Source organism: Schistocerca serialis, chromosome 3 (genome assembly GCF_023864345.2).
Source record: "Schistocerca serialis cubense isolate TAMUIC-IGC-003099 chromosome 3, iqSchSeri2.2, whole genome shotgun sequence".
NCBI classification, from domain to species: domain Eukaryota; kingdom Metazoa; phylum Arthropoda; class Insecta; order Orthoptera; family Acrididae; genus Schistocerca; species Schistocerca serialis.
The window spans coordinates 60,999,547-61,014,519 of record NC_064640.1 but is presented as its reverse complement, the minus strand read 5'-3'; the positions used below and the strand labels follow the sequence as shown (position 1 = coordinate 61,014,519).

The following is a 14,973-nucleotide window of genomic DNA, read 5'->3' as shown; positions in this document are numbered from 1 at the left end:
ACACCGGAGCACAATATTCAATCTAGAAAACACTAAACCTAGCGACGAATTTCCAAGTGTACCCACTGACGCTTCCCAGCTAGTACTGCAGAATTTCTGCGTAAGTTTGTTACGTGTGCTTAATTTAAAGAATTTTCTTCTAGATGCTTCATGGAAGACAGCGTCCTATCAAGACTCATTCCAAAATAATTTGGATCAATCTGGTAGGGAAACGCTGTGTCGTTCAGATGTACCTCCAGTGTATAATCTGCCTCTTTGTTGTTTAAGTGGAAACTGTTGACTTCGGTTTTAGAGAGAGTGGCTATAAGGCTCCATTTGGTGAAATCAGTTAGAGTGCTTTCAACGCTTTTAAACTCTTTGTGCTGAACCGTACGTGCTAGATGGCCAGCATATCCAAACTTCTTTGCGCTGCTTTCAGGTATGTCGCAGTTATAAAGATTGAAAAGTATAGGGTATAATACTGACCAATGAGGTTATCCATTACTTAATTTCCTTTCTTTGCTTGCTGTTGTAAAAAAATGGCGCCGAGACAGGAGTTCATTCGGAGATAATTGGCAGCCGTTTTTACTGGCAGCATTCATAAGTAGAACGAGAAATGGAATGAAGGAACAGTGCAAACCAAGTACTCTAGGCCATCCACCGAAAGGTGGTTTGTAGAGCATATATTTAGATGTAGGGAGAATTTAAGTTTCGCCAACGGTCTTGCCGCAGTGGTAACACCGGTTCCCATCGGATCACCGAATTAAGCGCTGTCGGGCTGGGCTAGCACTTGTATGGGTGACCATCTGGACTGCCGAGTGCTGTTGGCAAGCGGGGTGCACTCAGCCCTAGTGGGGAAAACTGAGGAGCTACTTGACTGACAAGTAGCGGCTCCGGTCTCGGAAACTGACATACGCCCGGGAGAGCGGTGTGCTGTCCACATGCCGGCCGATGTGGCCGGGCGGTTCTAGGCGCTTCAGTCCGGAACCGCGCGACCGCTACGGTCGCAGGTTCGAATCCTGCCTCGGGCATAGATGTGTGTGATGTCCTTCGGTTAGTTAGGTTTAAGTAGTTCTAAGTTCTAGGGGACTGATGACCTCAGATGTTAAGTCCCATAGTGCTCAGAGCTATTTGAACCACTTTTTTGTTGACCACATGCCCCTCCATATCCGCATCCAATGACGCCTGTGGGCTGAGGATGACACGGTGGCCGGTCGGTACCGTTGGGCCTTCATGGCCTGTTCGGGATGAGTTTAGTTTTAGTTTCAGTGAAAAAGTGAAAACAAAAGTACTTGTGGTTTGGAGGATAGTGAAATAGCAATAAATTGTTTCCCATGCTCAAATTCCTTATGTCACTGCTACAGTGAAGTGACGCAGTCACTGTCGCCATCGGGAAGATTGGACATGATATTCCCATCCGGCTAAGCAGATGTGAGTTTACAGGTAACCTTCCAAAAATATTACACCCTGCTCTGTTATAAATGTAAATGAAGTTTTGCGAGCATAGCTACTACTAACACATGTCGGAAACACCCATCATTCAAAAGTAAACATGCTTGTACTGATGACCGTAATGCGTTAAAGAATGGTTCAAGGAAACCCCGTAGATTCTGTGTTTCGTCACTTCCACACACTTTCGGGACAGTATCGTACCAGTGTCTTCCGAAGGAAACATATTCATTTACACCCAGCAAAACACACACACACATGCATACAAATCCGTGACATATTATCATGATCTATATGCGTAGAAAAACAGACTGACGATTTCATATTCATGTAACACGGAAGATGTTTGTGTTGGCTGTCAACTTCTGCAGCTATTAACACCGCCTCTAACTACTTTCGTAATTGCTATCAGTTTGCCAAGTTTTTAACTGTGAAGTTTCCCTGAGCGCGAATAATCGACGTCGTTAATAGTTCTGCTCGGCCTTAGCACATCCTCGTGTATTCATCGTTGTTTGCAAAATAGGCTGAAAAATTTATTTCTGGTCGATTGTGCAATTGAAGTCGCTAGCTGTCAAAATTCAACGTGAAAATTGCTTTTAATGAGTTAATATTCTGCAGAGGCGTTCTTACTGATCGAAATGTACCACCTGGCGGAAAACAGTCTAACGTGTTTTGCACATAATTGCGAGGGGGTAGTGTGTACCATCGCAGCAAACGCAACGCAAACACTTATCGCCCGGAAAACGTCAATCATCTGAGTAAAAAGGAAAAGAATTGTACGCTACTGGATATTATGCGACATTTGCGACAGAAATAACAACTACTGGAGCTTACGTTGAGGGGAAGATATTCCACATTTCATATTCACGGACAACTCATACCGAAATTTGGAATGACATTTCTGGGTTATTATCCCTATTTATGTCCGGCGTAAATTCGTTGCTTCTCACTCGGCTACATGTTTCAGGATACGATGTGGTCCCTGAGCGATGTTTTTCATTATAAAACATTTAAGGTAACCGTGTTAGAATGCGGAATGGACTCTCTCTTGAGCTCAACGACCATGTGTCTTTATCACTGACAAACGCGACAGTTTTAATTGAGACTAAAATTTTTCACGAAATTTAAAAGTAGCTTTTGGACGAAAAAGTCGATATAGAAATATTGACTTCACAGACTATTTTCAAATCTATAGCACCACCTAAATGAAGGTGCACAAATAACTGTCCGTTAATAACTATTAGATGATTATCATGAATTTTCAGTGTCTTAAATATGACTAATATTTATAGGGTCAATAATTATGTATTAACATTTTGGAACGAAACGTTCGTAAGGCTGGTACCCACTACAGCTTTTTACATCCCATCCTCAAGATGACTTTGAAGTGCGCGCCTTGCGGCGACCAGTCGTAGAAAAAGTGCGAGTCGATTACAGTTCATCAGTGTATGTGTATGTGGAACACCGTTTGTCTGGGGAGGTGAAACTAATAGTGCGTATATGGTGTTTAACCAAGTGAAATTTGGTGTGGTTGTGGTACTTATGCTGCGAAGTTGTCTCTCAAAGTTAGTGGTGTGGAATGCAACATTTTCTGATCATAATGTAAAATGGAATTTTGAGCCATGGCTACTTCAAGAACAATAGCACCAACTGACAGCGTAGTTCACTAAATATTATTCCATTAGCCTTGAAACGTGAACAACTTAACAAATTACTAACAACCAAAACTCTGCGATGTCACTGCAACACCTTCAATGATTAAGGCAAGAACATTTTGGTAAATTTATTTGTGCTTACAACCGTCTCACTTTTGAATAAACGTAGGTATTGAAAAGGCTTCGTAAATTATTTCTCCAGTTGTTGCATACTGGATCCCGTTTCCGGCCATATATGTCATAAAAAAGATTTCTACGTAAATGTATTCGATTTAAAACATCGTAACAGGATCAAAATTTTACGACAAATCTTGTTTGACGTAAGTTCTAATTAACTGTATTCCAGCGTAAAGATCTATTATTTTCTCATTTTAATCACAGTGGTTGCTTTACTAATTTGCTCGTAACTGATACTGCTTCAAAGTCAAGTCACAGTTTTTCAGTAATTGATTTCGGTAATCATGTAATTTTCGAAATTTGTATTGGGCAGCCATTGTGCTGTGTAGTACTTTCAGTTTTCATCCATCTTGTCTCTAAGTAAAAGTCAGTTTGACATAAGATAATTAATTTCATTTCCGTAAAAGTAATTCTGATACATTAAAATTAAACTGCTTCTTCAAAGGTGGCTACAGAAATCTTCGTAGAACAACATTTTTTGCAGGGGAATTGTCATACGGTAAGAAATAACAGTTCTCTTCGAGTCTACAGACTGCATGCTGCTGTTCTGAGGATTAAACTAAGTTGTGAGGAATACACCACAGGTAGGAAGTGTAGTTTGTATACGTTCCAAGTTTATAAATCGGACCGCTTATCCTCATAACGCTTCGGCACACCTCGGGCATGGATGTGTGTGATGTCCTTAGGTTAGTTAGGTTTAAGTAGTTCTAAATTCTAGGGGACTGATGACCTCAGATGTTAAGTCCCATAGTGCTCAGAGCCATTTGAACCATTTGAGCTTCGGCAAAGACGTCATTGAGATTCCAGGCGGTCAAAAACATTTAGAATAAATTCAGTGAAGTGTTTTAAAAAATGCGGAATAAACGCTAATAGTCTACTGCGGAAGGGTAAAGCGTTAGCGATACTGGAAACAGTGTGTGTCACGAACGGAGTTTTTTGTAACTACAGAAGTGCAGACGTGCTACGGGCTGTCCCGACAAAGCTGTCAAGCAGCCGGTTTGCAAGCAAGCTGGATTGTGGTTTCCAGACGTTAACAGTTTGATTCCGTACAGCATTTAAGGACCGCTGCAAGCATGAGGCAAAAGCAAGTAACTCTAGTCCACTAGTATTTTTTATATTCGTAATAATAAAGGTTATGCCAAATTACAGAAAATTTGTTGGTTTGATTTCATACGATCGGTTTCGAGAGAGTTTAGCGCCCAGGCTTAATGGGAAATCGGCGGGTTCCATTACAACTGTAACTGAACAATTCGGCATAAACTATTCAAGACACTGAGATACGCTATACAGGGTGGTCCATTGATAGTGACCGGGCCAAGTATCTCACGAAATAAGCATCAAATGAAAAAACTACAAAGAACGAAACTCGTCTAGCTTGAAGGAGGAAACCAGATGGCGCTATGGTTGGCCTACTAGATGGCGCTGCCATTGCTCAAACGGATATCAACTGCGTTTTTTAAAATAGGAAGCCCCATTTTTTATTACATATTCGTGTAGTACGGAAAGAAATATGAATGTTTTAGTTGGACCACTTTTTTCGCTTTGTGATAGATGGCGCTGTAATAGTCACAAACGTATAAGTACGTGGTATCACGTAACATCCCGCAAGTGCAGACGGTATTTGCTTCGTGATACATTACCCGTGTTAAAATGGACCGTTTACAATTGCGGAAAAGGTCGATATCGTGTTGATGTATGGCTATTGTGATCAAAATGCCCAACGGGCGTGTGCTATGTATGCTGCTCGGTATCCTGGACGACATCATCCAAGTGTCCGGACCGTTCGCCGGATAGTTACGTTATTTAAGGAAACTGGGAGTGTTCAGCCACATGTGAGAAGTCAACCACGGCCTGCAACAAATGATGATGCTCAAGTAGGTGTTTTAGCTGCTGTCGCGGCTAATCCGCACATCAGTAGCAGACAAATTGCGCTAAAATCGGGAATCTCAAAAACGTCGGTGTTGAGAATGCTACATCAACATCGATTGCACCCGTACCATATTTCTTTGCACCAGGAATTGCATGGTGACGACTTTGAACGTCGTGTACAGTTCTGCCACTGGGCACAAGAGAAATTACGGGACGATGACAGATTTTTTGCACGCGTTCTATTTAGCGACGAAGCGTCATTCACCAACAGCGGTAACGTAAACCGGCATAATATGCACTATAGGGCAACGGAAAATCAACGATGGCTGCGACAAGTGGAACATCAGCGACCTTGGCGGGTTAGTGAATGGTATGGAATTATGGGAGGAAGGATAATTGGCCCCCATTTTATCGATGGCAATCTAAATGGTGCAATGTACACTGATTTGCTACGTAATGTTCTACCGATGTTATTACAAGATGTAGCGGTTGAAGCGGTATTGAATAGCATATTTCATGACAGGTGGATTGGTCGTTGAAGCAACATTCCATGGCCCACACGTTCACCGGTTGATACGTTCACAAATGTACAACTGAAATAAAATGTTCAAAGGTATTTTTTTTTTTTCTTTATTGTGATTTTAACACCTTATACAAAGGCGGGCTGGCAGCAGCACAATACGCCGCTCTTCAGCCTTGAGTGTTACAACAAGTAGTACATAAAGGTGGCACAGAGTAGACAGTAATAACGGTGGGCAAAAAAAATGTAGACACTAAAAATCGAAAAAACATGTAGCCGTTCACGCTGGACGAGAAACATCACTAACACTGGGCGACACGATGCACAGAACATGGATCATGGCGACGGCACGTGAACGGTGGGGGCGTGACGGCGAACAACACTACACACAAACGAAGGCACACACACGAAACACTGACGGCGATGATCTCCGGCGCGCGAATGTTCACTGAGCGTGTACGAGTCCGGGGACCTGCCAAGAGAGGAGGTGGAGGAGGAGGAATGGGAAGGGGAATGGGAGAGGGGGGAGCAGAGATGCCATGGGCAAAGGAGAGAGGGGGAGGGAGGAAGGGGGAGGGGAAGCCCGGTGGAGAGGGGAGGAGGGAGGGGGGAAAGGAAAGAGGAGGGAAGGGAAGGGAGGGAGGGGGGGTGCCTAAAGGAGAGGACATAGGAGGTGGGGGGGAGGGTCAAAGTTGATAAGAGGGGTAGATGGAGGGGACAAGGACATCATCAGGGAGGGGGAGCTGGCGGAAGCCACCTTGGGAGAGGGTAAGGAGGGTGGAGAGATGGAGACCGGGTGGGACGTGGGAATACAGGCGCGGCAGCGGGCGGGGGTGGGAGAGGATCGGGGACACGAGCGGGTGAGGAGGATCAAGTTTACGGGAGGTGTACAGGATCCATATCCTTTCAAGGAAAAGGAGGAGGTGGGGGAAGGGGATGAGATCATACAGGATCCGCGTGGGGGAGGGGAGACGGATGCGATAGGCAAGGCGGAGAGCATGGCGTTCAAGGATTTGGAGGGATTGATAGAAGGTAGGGGGGGCGGAGATCCAGGCTGGATGGGCGTAACAAAGGATAGGGCGGATGAGGGATTTATAGGTGTGGAGGATTGTGGAGGGGTCCAGACCCCACGTGCGGCCGGAAAGGAGCTTGAGGAGACGGAGTCGGGAACGTGCCTTGGCTTGGATTGTATGGAGATGGGGAGTCCAGGAGAGGCGACGGTCGAGGGTGACGCCAAGGCACTTAAGGGTGGGAGTGAGGGCGATAGGACGGCCATAGACGGTGAGATAGAATTCAAAGGTACCTACGCTTTGTATTTAAATTTAAAAAACCTACCTTTACCAACTGTTCGTCTAAAATTGTGAGCCATATGTTTGTGACTATTACAGCGCCATCTATGACAAAGCGAAAAAAGTGGTCCAACTAAAACATTCATATTTATTTATGTACCACACGAATTTGTAATAAAAAATGGGGGTTCCTATTTTAAAAAACGCAGTTGATATCCGTTTGACGTATGGTGGCGCCATCTAGCGGGCCAACCATAGCGCCATCTGGTTTCCCCCTTCAAGCTAGACGAGTTTCATTCTTTGTAATTTTTTCGTTTGACGCTTATTTCGTGAAACATTTGGCCCGGTCATGATCAATGGACCACCCTGTATACACTGACGGGAAAAAATCGTAACACCAAGAAGTGGTTGTGCGACGTAAGTTGATAGGCGTGTTTCTACATCTGGAAGATGATGTCTATTAAAGTTTCACGCCACTCGCGTAAGAGTGGCGCTAGTAGCGAGTCAGGTTCGTTTTAAATACTCACTGTAACGGTCGTGAGCGTTAGTTGCCTTTGAGATTGGGCGTGGTGAGTTGATGTTAGTTGAGACTACCTTTAAAGCGATACAGACTTCATTATTAACACTTCACTGCGTTCGATCGAGGTCGTACTACAGGGCTACGAGAAGCTGCATGTTCCTACTGCGATACCACAGAAAGACCCGGCAGAAATTTAGTCATCGGACACGACTGCTGGTAGCAGTGTCCACGAGAATGTACGGTCGTAAGAAAACCGGGCTCCGGGCAGCCGCGTGGAACTACCGAGAGGGAAGAAGGTCGAGTTCGACATATGGCTGTGGCGCATCGTAGGTCTACTGCGTCTTCAGCAGCAATTTGAGAAGAAATTGGCACTACAGTGACACAACGAACTGTTACAAATCGGTTACTTCAAGGACAGTTCCGAGCCAGACGTTCTGTAGCGTACGTTCCACTGACCCTAAAGCGCTGTCAATTACGACTTCCGTGGTGTCAAGCAAAAGCTCGTTGGAGGGCAGGATGAGGGTCTGTTACATTTTCTGATGAAAGCTGGTCCTGCCTAGGTGGCAGTGATGGCCGTGTGTTGTTTAGAAGGAGGCCGGATGAGGGTCTGTAATCAACTTGTCTGCGTGCAAGTCACACTGGACCTACACCTGGAGTAATGGTCTGAGGTGCGATTTCGTATGACAGCAGGACCACTTTCAAAGTTATCCCACCCAACCTGACTGCAAATTCGTACATCAGTTTGGTCATTCGACCCGTTGTGCCGTCACTGATGAACAGTATTTCAGAAGGTGTTTTGCAAAACGATAACGCCCGACAAATTACTGCCGTTGTAACTCAACATGCACTACAGTGTGTCGAAATGTTCCCCTGGCCTGTTCGATCACCTGATATATTTCCAATGAAGCTTGCGCGGGACATCACTAGACGACAATACCAGTACCATCCACAACCAGCATTAACCGTCCCTATATTGACCAACCAAGAGAAACAGGCATGGAACTCCATCCTGCCAATTGTCATCCGTCACCCGTAAAACTCATTTTATGCACGTTTCCATGCTTGCATTCGACTTTTTGGCGGTTACACCGGTTATTAATGTACCAGCATTTCACTTCTGCAATGTCTTATGTCGCCCTTACATTAAACTGTTAGCTTGCGATGTTAATCACTTAAACATGTTACCTAGACAAATGTATTCCCGAAATTTCGTTACTCTACGTTAATTATATTTTGGTGTTGCGATATTTTTCCGTCAGTGTATAATCGTTATTTCCGAGTCACACCAGTTAAATGAAACCAGACATATTGATAGTCCTGAGATGATATCAGACTTATTACCTACTGTTTCTGTTTGTTCAAGCTGTCATAATGTTTTCTAGTTAGTAATCGGCACCGGTATAGCAAGTTAATCCTTGGAGGAAAGCACACACAATAGACTTTCTTGTCTGTAGATATGTGCAGCGGAATATACGCTCCAAGGAAACTTCTTGACCGATTAATTCTCTGTGGATATTGGATCTCGAAAGGAAGGAAAGTAATAACATTAAGTTTTAACGTGTTGTCGACGACGAGGTCTTTAGAACAAACTTGGTCTGTAATTCAGATCTACAGGGTGTCCCAGCTATCTTGTCCACCCAAAATATCTCTGGAACAATAACAGCTACTGGAAAACGACTTTCACCGGCATCAATGTAGGTCTGGGGCCCATGAATGTACATATTTGGAAACATTCTAAAACGAAAGCATATGTGTTTTTTAACACAAAGTTATGTTTTTTTTAAATGGACCTCCTATATTTTTTCTTCAGCAATCCATAGCATGACAAAGCACATACACAATGGCGTTGATTGCATCGCAATATTCCCATTACATCCCGAGATATTGAGACGCGAAGTTGACGCTTGAAGCACCCGACATGCGCTGTTAGCGCACGTCCTGAGGCTCAGGCGTGAACCCCATGCTGCCCGTAATCGCAGCAGACCGTATTATTCGTTTCGGACCTCTTGATAAGTATGGAGGTGTGATTACACATGTCAATCACATCGCGAGTACGGGCAGCATGGGGTTCACGCCTGAGCCTCAGGACGTGCGCTAGCAGCGCATGTCGGGTGTTTCAAGCGTCAACTTCGCGTCTCAATATCTCGGGATGTAATGGGAATATTGCAATGCAATCAACGCCATTGTGTATGTGCTTTGTCATGCTATGGATTGCTGAAAAAAAATATAGGAGGTCCATTTAAAAAAAACATACGTTTGTGTTAAAAAAAACATATGTTTTCGTTTTAGAATGTTTCCAAATATGTACATTCATGGGCCCCAGCCCTACATTGATACCGGTGAAAGTCGTTTTCCAATAGCTGTTATTGTTCCAGAGATATTCTGGGTGGACAAGATAGCTGGGACACCCTGTATATTATCGTGATCGCTGATCTTACCAACTGAACTATCCAGGTACGGCTGATACTAGACCCATAGTTTCAGTCTACTAAACATTCTCCCCTGCTTCCCAAACTTCACGGAGTCTGTACCAAAAACCATGCTGTACTAGAAAAAGTGGAAAACAGGGTATTGCGGACAGCGATTAAGGCACAGTTTCTGTAAAGCTGCCAGTGTAACTCTTTACATCCAAAAAGCTCAGCTGGTAGGAAAACTACCCGCTAAAGGCTGGCTTCTGCCTCCAGTGTCGACCCGACACACGTTTTTAGCCCATCAGGAAGTCTCAGCCACAGAAGTGTTGGGGCCTTTTGTGTAGCATATGACGAAGAACGGTAGGCTGTAGAAGCGGGGGTGGACCAAACCAGTTTCAAATCCCGGTTTTACGTGGACGACGGGTGATCTGGAGTACATGACAGGTGGGGTGCGGTTTTAGTTGTCCATCCATGCTTACTGAGGCAAATTCCGTCCATATTCACACCATACCTACCTCAGATACACAACTTAAACCATATTTTGAAGTGAAATCATGGGCTCAGTATAACAATGCTAATGGTGATCGATGACCCACTGCCGTCCTCCGGGGTGACTGAGCGGTTCTAGGCGCTACAGTCTGGAACCGCGCGACCGCTACGGTAGCAGGTTCGAATCCTGACTCGGGCATGGGTGTGTGTGGTGTCCTTAGGTTAGTTAGGTTTAAGTAGTTCTAAGGACAGGATGTTGGAGCAAAGGTTAATCTCCCGAGTCGACTATGGTTGAGGCCACACCTGAAGTCAGTAGGCCAAAGAGGAAATCCCCAAGCAAGAGGCTGAGGGACGCTCTGAGGGCGAATAAATTCAGAGAATTTATTCAAAAGGTTACTCAGTCACAATCTCGGACAATCACAATGAAAGATGTAAGCATACAAACAGACCCTTGCGAACAACAAGACGCTCTCTCTCCTCCTAGCTGGGGACCCAGGTGGATTAAAGATCATTCTCGACCACAAAGGCATCCTGTACTAGGGAGTTCACCGAAATCTCACTGCACAGAAACAGTCTCAACCAAACAGGTCCAAAGTAATGAAGTAAGCAGCGCAAGTCCACCCTCAGAGAGGAATGGGAACTGATCCCTTACGAATATACCCCAACCTGGAGCATGCACTGCAATTATCTCGACTAGAGGAGCCGGCAGTCCTCATCACCGCATTAAGACATGTGGTACGTGTCGGCCACGAATACGGGAGAGACGTCACCTTTCCAGTAATGGAGGCTGTGGACAGAATCCAGCTCAAGACAATTAATCTCCCCACCGACTTTGGGGCCCTGCGAGACCTAGTCAAAAAGGTATTCGAAAGACGCAATGAAAAATTCGATATTGACGAATTATACAACCAATCCGTCATAAATGGCAGAGTAGCCCACGACTGGTCCAAAAACTGGCCAGAATCACATATTCACACCTACTTCCCACGTGTGCCAATTAAACGTGAGTCAGATTAACACTCATAATAGCAAACTAGTCTTGCAGGAACTCCGGAAGGTGGTGGAGGAGAAGAGTCTAGATGTACTCTGTTTGCAGGAACCGTACTCCCAAGCGGGGCGGATCCCATTCATGGCTGCCAACTGGCAAGTGATACACTGTGGAGCAGAGCCAAAAGCTGCAGTCGTAATTACCAACAGTACACTCAGAGCCACAGTCCTTGCGCAGTTTTCTGGCGAACACTGCAATGTCGTGGAGCTGCAAACGCCCACAGGAGTGCTATACATCACCAACATGTACTTCGAATACGGAAGAGAAATAGATGAATTTCTGGAGAAACTTACACAAGTAGCCACGGCATTGCAGGGACGCAAGATACTCGTGACTGCAGATACAAATGCAAAGTCCCCCCTATGGTTCAGTGGCACGCAAGACGATCGTGGACAAAAGGCTGAAGAAACAATCATGGCATTGCAACTGGTGGTTGCCAACCGACAAGGGAACCCCCCCACCTATTCCAGCGGTGGGGGAGAAGGCACAAATATTGATGTTACACTGGTAACACCAAATCTCACCACAAAAGTCGCCAACTGGAGAGTGTGGGACAGAACAACCACCAGTGATCACAACTACAGCTCAACTACAACAAGACCAACTGGGACCGCCTGGCGGAAGAGTGCGACATCCCGACATTGCTGGAGGGTGACGAAAACGTGGAGGAGTACGCCGAAGAACTGGTACAAGCGATCACCAGGGCGGCACGAGCAGCTGTACCAACCAGGAGGAGAGTCGTTGCGGCCACCCGCACACCATGGTCTGTCGAACTGTGACAGATGCGCCATGCTGTATGGAGGGCGAGGAGGTACTACCAGCGGAGTGTCGTCTGGGGAGAAAAACAAAGATGGTTGCAGATCTACAGAGAAAGTAAGGAGCAATTTCAGCAGAAGCTTAGGGCAATAAGGATCAGAAGTTGGGAAAACTATGTGAAAAGCCAATTGGCTACAGACCCTTGGGGAGTCCCGCACAAACTAGTACGGGAAAAAATAAGATCACCTATGGTGCTATCCACCGTCAGGGACGGGGACCGGATGACGGGCACATGGCAGGAAACTGCCGAGGCCCTCCTTCGGGTCCTGTTACCTGACGATGTGGAGGAAAATGACGCAGAAGAACAGAATAGAATAAGAAGAGAAGACCTAAAGGAATATGATAACACCACCAGAACTTACCCCTTCTCTGAAGAGGATGTTGCTGCCCAGATCAAGGCCCTAAAGAGGGGAAAGGCTCCTGGCCCAGATGGCATTACTGCGGAGGTGGTGCAATTCCTTGCACCCCAGCTGGTAGCTCCTCTCACTAAATTATACAACGAGTGCCTGAGACTCGGGAAATTCCCAGCAATTTGGAAAAAGGCAAACATAATCATAATCAAAAAGGGTCCAGATAAAGATCCCACTGAAATCAAGTCGTACAGACCCATCTGCTTATTAGACATACTGGGCAAACTTTTTGAGAGGCTACTGGCAAACAGACTGACAGCACACCGTATGCTGTGCGGATGAGTGACAGACAATTGACGGCCGCTGTGTCCGTGCGGCTCTAGGCACTTCAGTCCGGAACCGCGTGACTGCTACGGTCGCAGGTTCGAATCCTGCCTCGGGTATGGATGTATGAGATGTCCTTAGGTTAGTTAGGTTTAAGTAGTTCTAAGTTCTAGGGGACTGATGACCTCAGATGTTGAGTCCCATAGTGCTCAGAGCCATTTGAACCATTTTTGACAGACAATTCGGTTTCCGGTCTGGGCGTTCTGCGTCTGACGCAGTCGCCCTGGCTGCCGAGGTCTGTGACTCCGCCCCGCACAAGTATGTCGTCGGCATCATGGTGGACATCAGAGGCGCCTTCGACAACCTGTGGTGGCCCTCACTCTTTTCCTGCTTGCGGGAGAAGAATTGTCCAGGGCTACTATACGGCTGTCTGAGGAGCTATTGTGCAGACAGGGAAGTCTGGCTATCGGCCCCTAGCGGCAAAGTCACTAAGACAGTGACCAAAGGATGTCGTCAAGGCTCTGTCCTAGGACCTCTCTTTTGGGATATCAATATGGAGCCGTTACTGGAAGACCTGAAGAGCAGTGACGATGTGCTAGAGGTCATAGCATACGCAGACGACCTCCTCCTGCTGGTCGGCGGCCGTAGCCGCGAGGGCTTAGAACCTAAAGTGGAAAGAGCCGTAACCATAATTACATCATGGTGCCACAAAACAAAAATGACGATCGTGCCCAGTAAATCAACGTATCTGTTACTCAATGGCCAACTGGTCAGAAATCCCGCTGTAAGAATCAATGGCTCGCCAGTTCTTCGGCGCCGCGAGGCCCGATATCTTGGTGTAGTCATCGATGAGAGGTGGAACTTTGCATCACATATTGATACCGTATCTCAAAAATCATTGGTTTTACTAAACAACCTCATTGGAATAGGCCACAAACGTTTTCACCTTCCACCCAACTTAATCAAATGATATCACAATAGTATCACAGCCTCAATAGTAGGATACGGATCAGGGGTCTGGACACACAGACTCACGAGGGTCATGCCTTCCATGGCCGTAAGAAGAGTGCAGCGGAACATGCTCCTACGCTCAGCAGGGGCATACAGGACAACACCTGGAGGGGCGCTTCTAGTGCTAATGGGGATCTGTCCACTGGGCATTAAAATCCGTGAACAGGCCGCCTGCTACTGGGCGAAGGAGGAGAATAGGGATAAGATCAGGGAGATACTTGGGGTTTACGCTGAGGATGAAAACGCGATTAAAAAGAGAGGGATCGAACTATGGCAGGAACAGTGGAACAACGAGGATACGGGACGCAGAACCTATGAGCTGCTACCGAACATTGAGGAACGAGCAAAACTTACATTTTTCATGCCTACGAGAAGAATGCTTCACTTTCTTACTGGAAATGGACCCTACCCAACATATCTATGTCGGTTTGGGAAGCAGGCTACACCCGCGCGTGACTGTGGTGCCCAGAACACGTGGTGTATGAGTGCCACCTCTTCGATGACGTAGCCAACGACCTACGACAACAGCTTCCGAATAACGACACGTACCATCTACTAAGGCACGACAACACCTTCAATGTCTTGAATAAGCTAACAGATGAAATCTCGAAAAACGTCCTTAAAAACTTTCTAAGGGACAACATTTAAATAGTAAAAAATTCACCAACTCAGACTCCGTGCACCTTTCCTGTTCCGCCGGGCCGGTACTTGGCCAGCCGCTTCACGGCTGGAATCCGCCTTGCTCTGGATTAGGGGGGAGGGTGTACAAAAACCGGACAGGACAACGCACCAATTATGACTATGTAAATCTAGGTTAGACGTAGAAGATAGGGTAAGGCTTTAGGATAGACTGCAGCTAAACCAAGTTAAGGGCCAGCCCAGTGCCAGGGGCATTCCCACTGGGATTAGCTCAGTGGGCCAGGCCAACATCCATCAGGTTTATAAGAGCACTGGCACACCTGTAACGCTGCAGGTAGCGTAAGTTTCTTCGTAGATTAAGTAGAATAAGAGCCACATAGCGGTAAGAATACAATTAAGATTACCTGTAGTGTAGAATAGAGAGCTG

At 46.0% G+C, this 14,973-nt stretch overlaps 1 pseudogene; it reads left to right on the top strand.

Annotated features, from left to right (window-relative positions):
• The first annotated feature begins 692 nt into the window (after positions 1-692).
• LOC126472052 (5S ribosomal RNA) lies at positions 693-809 on the top strand (annotated as a pseudogene).
• The last annotated feature ends 14,164 nt before the right edge of the window (positions 810-14,973 follow it).